The sequence below is a fragment of the Sciurus carolinensis genome, chromosome 15 (genome assembly GCF_902686445.1).
Source record: "Sciurus carolinensis chromosome 15, mSciCar1.2, whole genome shotgun sequence".
Lineage (NCBI taxonomy): Eukaryota > Metazoa > Chordata > Mammalia > Rodentia > Sciuridae > Sciurus > Sciurus carolinensis.
This window is the reverse complement of record NC_062227.1, coordinates 47702449-47715180: the sequence shown is the minus strand read 5'-3', so window position 1 is coordinate 47715180 and position 12732 is coordinate 47702449.

The following is a 12732-nucleotide window of genomic DNA, read 5'->3' as shown; positions in this document are numbered from 1 at the left end:
TGACTTTTCAAGATATAAATAATTTTTAATGGAGGTAGGGGATAATATCCTATGAATTTTGAAAACTGAAAAAACTGACTTTGCTTATCCAAACTCAGTGAAAATACTCCTACTGATTGCCCATATCCAATGTCAAAATGCTCCTAGGATTTACTCTCAGGAAGGTTTGCTAGGGAGTTTTATTTTACAGTGACTAAGGAACCTCATGAATTCAGCAAAACCCTTAACCACATCCAATCTTCTCAGGCCCCCTTTCATTTAGTTCATGGATGTTGGCATCAATTGAACAATATTCTGACCTTTTTTAAAGGGCAAATATAATACTACATCAGCTTGGTTTGCTGAACTTTAGACTCCTCTGAATTGGAGAGTATTTGGGAGCTCCTGGGTAGATTTCATATATAATGTCATGGCAGAATTAATGATTCATTTCTTATAAGAATTACAAAGCTTTCCTTTAAAAACAAGTTAAAATATATATCATTTAAGCTTGAGCATTCAGACCTACTGTTGAATCAGCAGCCCTCAGGATAAGTGGAAGTAGATTGAAAAGAAAACAATGATTGGATCAAGAAAAATATGCAAGATCAAAGGCATATTGTTTGCAATTTTAGAGAAAGAACAGGAGTGGCTCTAGGCAGAAATAGAGAGTGGCTAGAACTTATCAACAATTCCAAATATATTTTTGGGTCCCCTTACTGGTTTTACATTTCCCTCTCTTGCCCAAATTTGTGCTTTTCCCTAACATTCCAGAATTTTTTTTCCTAAAGTGGATTTTTCCTCATTGATATTTACTCCTTAAGCATCTTTTCCCATAGATTTTTGAACATTCCAAATTCTAATGGAACAATTATGATAAGTCAGTTCTTCCTCATCGTCATTTTCTTTATCAAAATTATCATCCCAATTCATATCTCAATCATGTTTCACAATTTGCAGGATATCATTCAATCCCCACAGTCGACCTGTGAGGGCTGGTGTTAATATTCTGTTCATTTTGAAGGTGATGTTGATAATGCAATTCTAATTATAGTACCTGCCATAAATGCTTAATAAATACTAGCTATTAGTTTAATTTAATTTTCTTATCTTCCATGACACAGCAGGAACTGTGTATTTAAGAAAATTTTCTCCCCTTTATGTAGTCCCATATATATTACAGGAGGCACCACATGTGCAAATCAGATACAAAAGAGTGTCAATGAAAATCAGATAATGGATATTTATTGACACTATTATGTCATATGAAGTAAGATGAGAACAATAAAGATGCAAATAATTCCATTTCTAGATCCAGTAAGCTCACATTCTGACATACACATGAAAGAATAGAATAGAATGGAGTGGAATAGAATAGAATAGAATAGAATAGAATAGAATAGAATAGAATAGAATAGAATAGAATAGAATAGAAAAGAATAAGAACACAAAAGAAAAACTATCCTGTGTGAAAACCTAACTGGTAAATGAGTAGAGAATAAAATGACAGTGAGTTCAGATTGAGAGGCCACAAGTATGACATAAGAGGCACAGGAGACCTTCCTGGAGGAACAGGGAGGAAACAAGGATGTCTGGCACCACATTGTGCTCTTATAGCTCACTGAAGGTACTTGAGCTAGAGCAGAGCAAAGGCCTTCATGCATGTGACTCCAGCTTTCCTGCTGTAGAGACCCTTCTTTTCTCCAAAAGCCCATCTCCTTCAGACTAGTTTAACAGCATTTGAATGACTCAGTCAGCAGTAGGGTTGTTTCAGAAGTTGGAACACTTTATAACCATGGGGGCAACCTCAGAAATGGACATGGACAACTCTTGAGCCAAGAGGTAGAACTGCTAACTTAAAAAAAAAAGAGCTTATCCTTGTCTAATAGTGGTGGAGAAAAAGAAATGCTTGAATCATCTGTTCTAAATCCACATAACTGACTACAAGGAGCTCCCATGCTAAGCCCTGAAGACCCAAGGGAAATATAAAGATGCTGCTACAAAGCAGGGATAATATCAAACCTTGCATTGTCCTCAACTAGTATTTGATGTTGGATAAGCCCTTCCTGGTCTGTTTACTCTTTTCTAAACAGAGGAATTGAATGAGGTGGTCTTTGTCATCCTTGACTATTGTTTTAGTCAGCTTTTTCACTGCTGTGACTAAATGACCTGACCAGAGCAACTGTAGGAGGAAGAGTTTTTTTGAGGGTCCAAGGTTTCAGAGTTCTCAATCCATAGACAACAGGCTCCGCTCCTCAAGGAGTGGAGAGAACAGAACCAGAACAGAATGTTCTGGTGAGGCAGAACATCATGGCAGCAGAGCATGGTTGTGGGAAGCAGCTCACATCATGATCAGAAAACAGAGAGAGACTCCTCTTGCCAGATACAAATATATCCCCAAAGCCATGCCCCAATTCCCATCTTCTCCCACCACACCCTACCATTTCAGTTTCAATTCAGTTAATCCCTATCAGGGGATGAAATCACTGATTGGTTAGGCTCTCACAACTCGATTATTTCTGCTCTGAAACTTCTTGCACTGTCTCACATGGGAGCTTTTGTGGGGGGGACACCTCATATCCAGAGTATAACAACTCTATTTGTCTTTTAATAAATCTATGTGTGAGAGATAGTACTATAAGCAGTATTTGGCTATTAGAATAAAACCAAATAGACATAAACACAGTGTGAGTAAGACTACTTAGACTTCTGGAGTTTTCTATCATAAAAGGTGTTCAGCCCCATTCCTCCTGAGCATAGCTAGAAAACAGGTATTCAGGGAGATGGAAAGATACCAATACAATCATTACATGCCTTGGGAACTAATTTCTATAATTTTGGCTATTGCCTGAAATCTTCCTGTTGCATTGGTATATGTTGCAACTGCACTCCCTCCAGGAGACCTTTTCACCTCTTCATTGTAGCACATGCCAGTGCTCCAGGAGATAGGAGAATTGTCTTTGAGAGGGACACACAAGGGGAGCTTCAGAACACTATAAGTCACTGCAACATGTTTCCTGACCTTATGTGTTAGTCCATGGTCTTTGGGGTTTCTCAAACTCAAATTTTAAACTACACTGAAATCTAATATTCCTCACTGAGTAAGAAATGAAATCACAATATAGGAAAAAAAAAATAAAAGAGTTGCCATTTTCAGGATACAGCAACCAACCACTCTCTTTGTTATGAAACAAAAGAAAAAGACAAGGAAATGAGATTTGGGGCCATTGTTCTAAGCTAAAAAAAATGCAGTGTAGTTAAGTTATGAACCAATTTTGACTTGCACCATCTCTGACTGAGGATGCCCCTCCCTTTTAGACTGGTGGTATGGGTCAGAATAGAAAGAATCAGAGTCTTCCAGGCACCTATTAAGTTCCAAGTATGAGGCAGGCACTTAAGAAAATTTCTTTGATTTAATTATTATCAATAGTTTATAAAAATATTTCTGAATTTTCTTCCTCCTGAACTAGAAGCTTACAAAAGTTTAGAAATATGAATAGAACATAAATCCCCTACTGGGATTTACCATGTTATTTTAATGTTAAAACAACATTGCTGCCTCTGTGGTTGCCAGAGGTCTATAGAATAAGGAAACTTTGAACCACAGCCCTAGGTAAAAACCATTTCTTCAATCCAGGTATTTTTGTAGGTGTTGTCCTCCCTCTGCACACCCTTCCTTATTTGCTAAGCATTCTGCTTCCTTTGCCCTGTGCTTATAGAAGTCTTTTAGATAATAAGTCAAGTTTGAGTTTGTTTAAAAAAAATAATGATGGGAACCAACTACCAAATAGGGTCCTGGAAACAGATGGAATTCCTAATTTCTAAAAGGGAGATCAAAGGGCACATTCTTGAATTCCCTCAAAGAGAATTCAGCACTGGGAACCATAAGAAGGAGATTATTTGTAATGATCTAAGAGGAAGCAGGTGATCTGCAGATAAAGATGCAGCCCACTTTGCTCCTGAGTCCTTGAGTGATACTCCTCATCAAGGAAGCTTTATGTCAGCCTTTTCTCTCTGGATTTTACACACTGTCCTCCATCTCATTATTATTTATATTTTCATCATAAAAATCTCTTTAAAGTCTATTCAATCTTTAAATAAATATGTGCTCTGTGGCAAAATTCATTCTAGGTGAGCCAAGAGAAGTCAAAGAAATGACTTTAGTTTCAAGAGATTACAGTTTCATTGGAAAAAAGAAAGAAACGAGGAAAGTAAGAAGAGGCTAAGCAAGATATTATAAACTCAAGGGCACATCAGGAATAATATCAGCATTATAAGTAACCTGACCCATTGATTCTACCACTGTTCTTTCAGTTTATGACTGTGGAAAGGAGGGACCTGGGTTCAATGTTATTTGTTATTTTTGTATTTATACTTATGGTAAAAATTTTAATGAAAGCTGACCAGCATCTACTGGATATAAATATATTCTTTCTATAACATTTGTGGATATTAGTAGAGTTATGGTAGTGATCTGAATTATGAATGTTTTTATTTCCCCATGGAATCTCAAAACCAGATGTTCATTTATGCGCTTATAAAAAAGAGTATCTAAAACAGATAGCCAAGAAGATCAGAGAAAGAAAGGGCTTGAAGCCAGTCTATTTTGCCAAGATATCAGAGTTTTCTCCCACATTACTAGTCTTGGATTATTTGAGCATAGGTTTTGACTAAGCACCTTTCCCAACTGCTGATGTGATATTCATAGTACCAAGAATGGGGATTAGCACATAGTGCACAATAAGTGCATGTTTATGGAATAGCTGAATAAATGAATAGGAGACATTAAACCTGTCTTGTTTCCTATGATTGTTGTATTTGTCAACTTTGCAGTGCTGTAATAAAATAATTGGGGCAATTAAATTATAAAGAGAAAAGATCTTTATAAATTCGTGAATCTGGAGGCTTCAGTCCAAGATTTGGCAGCCCCATTTTCTTTAGGCCTCTGGGGAGGATACTGGATAGCAATGGCAGGGAGTACATCATGGAACAAACCACTCACATGGTGAGCTAAAACACGGAGAGAGATTGAGAGACGGGGCTCCCATTGTCCTCTTCAAAGACATGTCTCCAATGACTTAAGGACCTCTCCATTCTGCCTCAACTCCTAAAGGATCATAGCACTCCCCAATACCTTCACTCTGGGGACCAACTCTTAACATATGGACCTTTGGGGAAACACTGATCAAAATCATAGCAATGGGCTATTCCACTGCATCACCATAAATAAATTATTACCTCTTTTTATATAAAGTATCTAGTATCTACAAATATTTATACACATTGATCTACTCCCCTTTATCTTTCAAATGGGCACATTTGACATTTGCAATGCTTATTGAATTATGTATGGTATATATTGATTGATTGATACATTGCCACTTTGCATGTATTAACCTGTGTTCTGTGGAAGGTTTGTGTTTCCTTAATATATTTAAGCTGAAGAATTTGGTCATAACTTCCACACTGAACTCAGTCACACACTCTCTTGGAGTTTCAGTTTAGCTCCTGAGTTTTGCCTCTTTCCATATGTACATTAACATTTCTTCCCTTCATTTCCTCCATCATTGTGGACCCAAAATAACTGTAAATAAGCTTATTGCCTATTCTATTCAGATTTTTTAGCATGTAATATATATACTTGGCACTTTGGTAGGCTTTGGGGATATGAAAATGTCTGTGACATTGGACTTAGGCACTTGCAATTGAATAGGGAATTCACATAAATAAGTAGATGATATCAATGTAAATTGGCCGATGAAATGATCCAGAAATATGATTAAGATGAGCAGAGCTGTTCAAGAGAACTACATAAATGAGGTGGAGACTGCATTCAAATTATCTCTTGGAGAATCAGAAGAGCTAACTAGATAAACAGGCAAAAGGAGGAAAATGGCTCTTTTTGGTAAAGGAACACTAAGGAAGACTTCTGTATTCAAGAAACTTTCTTCTCCTACAGTCCCAAAATTCTGGAGGATAGTAATGACCAATGATTTTATAGCCCTGAATATGGGCAAGGAATTAGTTTATATACCACATATTCTTGTGGCATTTTTATTAACGGATTCAAATTTCATAATGACTGTAGGTAATTAGGTGCCAGGACTACCTTTAGCTTTATCAAGGAGAAAAACTGAAGAACAGATAGAAGTTTAGTGGAGCTGGGATTTGAATCAGATAATCTAGTTCTGGAATCCATAATTCTAATCTGTACACTACATACACCTTTTATCTTTAATATTGAGTTGTTTAGACAACTTTGGGGAGGCTTCAAAAGAACTTTGGGTCTTCTTGATCTCCAGGGTGAAGATTTGGAGAGAGACTAGGTATGTGTAAGAGGACCATGCAATGGTGCTTTGATGGCAACTTATTTATTATAATGATTCTCACTCAAACAAACCATATGGTATATGATGGTATATGTGAATTGACAGTAGAAGTCAGAGAAAGATAGTTTAGAAAATTCCTTTGTGACTGAGGGAAGAAACACGCTATGTATCCATGTCCTCATTGATAACATTAACTCTTTGGCTTAGGAGATTCTGTGGTTCTTCCAAACAGATTGTTCTGTATTTTAATGCTACTATGTCCCTTTCATAGTTAGGTTTCTGTAACAATGTTCATACCTTGATAATCAGTGATATTCTCAGCTAAGAAAATTAGTAAAAAAGAGAATCTTGAATCAGAAAAAAAAGAATAATGAGGTCAGATCACAACACTCAATACATTTTATTCTTTTCTTTTTGTGTGATGCTGGAGCTTGAACACAGCTTATTTTATTCTTGAGATGAAATTCAAGATAGGTATTTCAGAAAGAGGTATTCACAGATGTACATGTAGATGAATTAAACATAAAAATATTTGTATGTTTAAAACCTAGAGACCATACATAAGGGAAAAGTGGTAGCAACACATTCACTTAAACTGAAGACTATTTCAGTAACATATTATCTCTGCTTTAAATAATCAAAGCTTTTCCAGAAGAACCAAAACCAAATGTGCACTATCTATCTAAGGAGAAGACCAAAGATAGAGACCTAGGCAGACAAGAGGGTCAACCTCAACAGTTTAAGAGAGAAATATCATCACTCAAAATCCCTTTTCTCTTCCTTCACAGGCAAGACGGGGTGCAGGAGTGAAAGACATATGCATGAAAAAGTCTTCTTCATATTACTCAGATGAGGAGGGCACCTCTCTGATGGTTGCTCCTTAACCCAGTCATAAATGAGTACTCACATGTAACAGAAACCATCTCTCTGCATAACTAACTAACATCCTTCTTAAGAAATATGAGAAGATGTCATGAAGGATAATTCCCCTCTGCAAAGAATCCAAAATCAGCAATATTTGCTTGAACACATTAAGTGTGATATGATTTTCATTTGGATTTTTTAACAAAAATATACTGGAAAATAATTCAGTATTATGCTCTATAGAGCATAATTTTTTGTGTGTGAAAAAAAAAATGTCCTTCATGGAACCATCTTTGAAACCTCCCAAATCTATCTTCCTAACCATGTCCAGAATGTGTCATGTCTGCCAACCTGGCATCTAAACCGTGATTCATTGAAATGTGTTGGAAATGTGATTTGTGTGGAAGTCAAATAGAAATCAGATTGGCCCCGTCCCTTATATCTATATCTTTCTATATACATTTGGCTTTGACATTCATCAAATTACTCTGTCCTAACAAAGCTTTCTTGCACGAAGTAATCTCAAGTGACAGTGCATAGCTATGTGTATAATATGAAAGGAGTTAAATGGCTAAGTAGTCAGCTTGACAGTATCACTAAAATCTTTTATTGCATATATTACAGAGTTAAACATTGCAATCTGCTTTTCCTTTGAGACCCAATAAGTAAGGAAAAAGCCAGGTTTATTCAGGATTAGAATGGTTTTCCTTTGTTTTCTTGCCAAAGAAAAAGTCTTTATTAGCTTATGGAGAGCAAAATTTGCATCTCTATGCTTGGAGGAGTGAAACTTTTCTGTTAGTAATCCATTTTCAGAAGGATCCTCTTGAGTTAGATATTTCATCCCACTCTTCTGTCTCCTAAATTAAAAACAATTTTATTTTCATTTCTGATTTTGTAAATGGGAATTTTATCCACTTCATGAGAATGACTCATCCATGAATCATACTCTTTAGGGAACTGATGAATTGAAGCCTTTTTGTTTGTTGTTTGTTTATCTCACTCTGAAAGCAGCTCTTGTGTTCAACCCAGTTCTCCTGGACATGTCATCCTGGACACACTCTAATAATCAGATGAAAATAAATTATGATGTTGCCAATAGCAATGACAATGGAGAAAGAGGAGGAGAAAAGAGCTGCCAGTTCCCAAATGACCACCGACAGTCCGTGACCAGATATATCTGCATTGGAAAAAGTGTGTTTTTTACATATACATACATACATACATACATACATACATACATACAAACCAAATTTTCCATGACATTCTGCTTCTCACTTTAGGATAGAGTTTATTCTGTGGAGAAGCTGTATAACTCTTCTATAATTTCTATATGCTTTTTTAAAAATGGACTAATTTCCTTAAAGTAGTTTACTCTTAAGTAAACTCTGATTCAAGATACTGTTGACTTCTCTATGATTTTTTTCTACCCTCTTCTCTGAAAGTAAAAATAATATAACATTATCTTATTATTACATGAACCACTGAAGGTATACCAAAATTAATTAATTTTATTTCATAAAGTGTTCACACACTTAGGAGATAACACACAGAATGGCATGTTTTCTAAGTCTTTGCCAACTAAGATTTCTTTGATTTTCATAAGGCCACAGAGTAGTTGTGGTTATGACTGTCATGTGAGGAGCAGAGAGGTTAAGTAACTGACTCAAGTTCACAGCAGAAGGAGGTATCAGAGCTTCATTTGAGCCCACATAGTCTGGTTCTGGAATCTATTATCCTAACCACTGTGTTATTTGAGAAACAAAGAAACTACTGAAAATTCAAACTATAAAAAAGAATATACATAGGATTGGCTAGAAATATCTCAGAGCCTGACAAATAAACCTCCAGAAGTGAATTTCCTGTATCTATCTTTTTCATTATCTGAAATTATACTGCTAAACATTCACTGCAGAATTATAACATTAAAGTGTTAAAAGACAGGTGAGAGTTTATCTACTTTCTTGGAACATAAAAAACTGAGAACTACAGCAGTTGAAAAACTTGTGCAAAATGACATGGCAAATAAATTGCAGAATTGAAAAACCTATTCTTGTGCTTTCTATTTTGGCAGAAAAGTCTAGAAGGAATCAGGTGGGACTAAATTAAATCTTAATAATTATATATTTAAAAGGAATATTTGTAGCTATTTTGTACATGTTAAGATTGTCTTTTTACCTCAATCATTTATAATTAGTGCATACTACCAAAGCAAGCTAATTACATTTTTTGAGCTGATAATAAAATATCTGGAAGACATATTTGACATGTTCTAGAATGAATGGTCTCTAAACATTAAAAAAAAAAAAAAAAGAATTCTTCAAAATACAATTTTACTTCTAAATAAAAGCTCTGAGAAATTATGGAAGAATTTTTCTTACTTTACTGCATGTATTTCATCTTTTTAGATTTTTATTAATGTTTAAATATTTTAATTAAAAACATTATTAGTGGAAAATTAGGAGAGGAAATATTCTGAATAAGTTTTAAAAAGACAAAAACCAGTGACAAAATTGATATATCAAAAAATGTGATCCAGAGGTAAAAGAGATTAACCTTAAGAAAAAAAAACAATTCCTGATTTTTAATTAATTATAGACTAACAGAAATCTCCTCTGGAGAAGGACAGCTGTCCTACTTATTTCTACTCTGAAATTTTCTTACCTCAAGGGAAAAATGAGTCATAGACATAAAGGAGAAATCTGTGCAGACAGGGAAGAGGATAGGGGATGGGACAGTGGAACAGAAACAGGGTCAGAAACACTTGTGAAGACCACATCCTCTGGACCCCTGGCCACTGTGCACCTATGCTTCTAATCAGAAACTTGGTAACACCCCTCAAAACACCTCTGTGCACATAGCTTATTAGTATGTGATGCTGACAAGGCTCAGTCCTTCAGTAACTATAACCAAGTCACAACCTTCAGACACAGCATTCTTTACAGGAGAATCCTTCAATGGACACACAGGTAGTCTTGATGCAATTGAGAAAATAATCAATGGACTGAAAAATCAGTGAAACACAAGAAAGAAAAAGAGAAAAAAATGTAGAATAAATGTGAAGAAATAATATTTTATTTTTCTTAATCTTAATTGACTTGGAAAATAATCATATCTTTGAAGCAATGATGATAGAAACATACTGGTTATTTATAATATTTTGATAAGTAAAACAAGTGAAAATCATTTCACAAAGGATGAGAAAAAGAGAGAGAAAACTGATAGTGTTAGAATATATTTGTATTTTAGCATTAATAGTTGATGAAATTAGAATACGTAAAACCCTAGGGAAACACTAAAGAAGTGGAATTTTTTAAAGTATAAATGCTTTACTAAACAGATAAAATAGAATAATACAAGATGTATAATTTTAAATGAATAAGGTATAACAATAGGGTATAAAATAGAAAATAAAAGCAATGAATAAAAACAGTTACAAAGTGTGACTTTTAATTCAGTTATCTCAATAATCATGTTAAATGTAATGACCTGAATTAAAAATTGGATAAAAATCACTTTCTTCTGTATAAGAAACACTGTAATTATAAATCCTCAATGGGTTAAGTAAAAAAAAAAAAAAAAAAAAAAATGGCAATAAATATACCGTAACAACATGAGCCAAAGGGAAATTGGAGCATTTTCAGACAAAGAGGACTGTAAACCATGGAAGATTTTCAGATATAGCTTCAACAAAAAAGATAGACAAAAACTGATGGAAGTAATAGGTAAAACAACAAAAATTGGCATTACATTTATTATACAGACTTATAATCCCTTCTCAGTAATTAATAAATCAAGCAGGGAGAAAAATCAGTAAGAATAAAACACACCTGAATAGCATTATGAATTAACTTGATGTAATAGATATTTATAGAGTATTCCATCCATTATCTGTAGAATACATATTATTCTCTAATACACATAGTCTCTAACATTAATTACATTCCATGTGATACGATACATATTATCAAATTTAGTAAAATTAAAAAAACATGCAAACTAATTCCTAAATTGCATGGAATTAAAATGATTATCAATAAGATAGCAGAGAGATATCTAGGTATTTTGCAAATATTTAGAAATACAGCAATGTTCTTCTAAAAAACAAAAAAGAAGTCTCAAAAAATATTTAAAAAAATTTTAGACTCACAGAAAATGAAAATACAAATGAAATTTATAGGCTGCCTCTAAAGAAACGTTTAAAGGAAATTGTATAGCATTTTAATATAATTATGATTTAATTGGGTGTGTAGGTATCTAAAATCAATAATCTTAGTTTCCATCTTAGGAAGCTAAAGAAAGTTGAGCAAGTTAACCTAATACAGGCAAAAATGAGGGAATAGTAACAAATACAATAAAAATCAATTAAATTGAATACATCTCTTCCCTGTAGTAAATAAGATTTCAGTACTATTCAAAACTATAATGTTCCTTTCTTTAGGATGGTCACTTGAAACCTTAGTACAAAGGCCAAGGATGGATGGTGGCTAATGACTGTGATCCCAGTGAATCAGAAGGCTGAGACAGGAGGAGCACAAATTCAAAGTCAGACTCAGGCCAGCCCTAAGCAACTTAGCAAGACTGTCTCAAAAACAAACAAATAAACAAACAAACTGTAGCAGACTAAAAAGAGGAGACATGAACTGAAAAATTAATTCAATTTCAAATTCCAGGGTTACAATCATGGAATCATGATTTAGTGGTTCTGGTTGGTGCAGAGATAAGTGTTTTAACAAGTACTTCAAGTACATTTTATATTTTCTAAATGGTTTAGGCTGTTGTGTAGAAATGCATTGTGTATTGACCTCAGACCTGTTACCTTACCAAACTATTAATATTAAGATTTGCTATAGATATTTTGGTATTTTTTATATAAATATTTAGTCATATCATATATAAATAATGAGAACAATATTTTTACCTTTCCATTGTTTTTAGCATTTTGTTGAATTTGCTTCTTATTCTTTTGACTAGTGTCCCAGTACGATGTAGAAGTGAAGTACTGTTAGATGACATTATTACCCTGTTTCTTATTTTGAAGGAACTGTTACTAACTTTTCTCCATTTAGGATAACATTTGATTTAGCCTTTTATGTATAAGTTTTTCTTAAAACAATTATCGAGAAAATTTTAATCTAATCACACTTTTCTAAAAACTTATAATCATGAATTATGCTGACTTTCACTAAATGATTTTTTCAGCATCTATTGTGACAATTTTATATTTTCCTAATCATGGTTTGAAACCAACAAACAGATGATAATAACAAATACAAGACTAAGTCATTTAAGGAAACTGTCTAAAGAAAAAACATTTTCTAGGTGAGTTCTTATAGTTTAGGAAGATCCAAAATATCTTCTGAGTTTTAATATGAAGATTACCAGACAAGTTCAAAAATGTCCCATTCCCACAGGGAATAAACTTTATTCAAATTCAGCCTGAGACTAAGGCTGATGTGCTACACATAAAGCATTTAATAAAGGGAGTGGTCACTCTGTCTTCAAACAATAACATTGAGAGTATTTGATACTATGAGGCTTGGTATAAATAGGAAAAAGCATC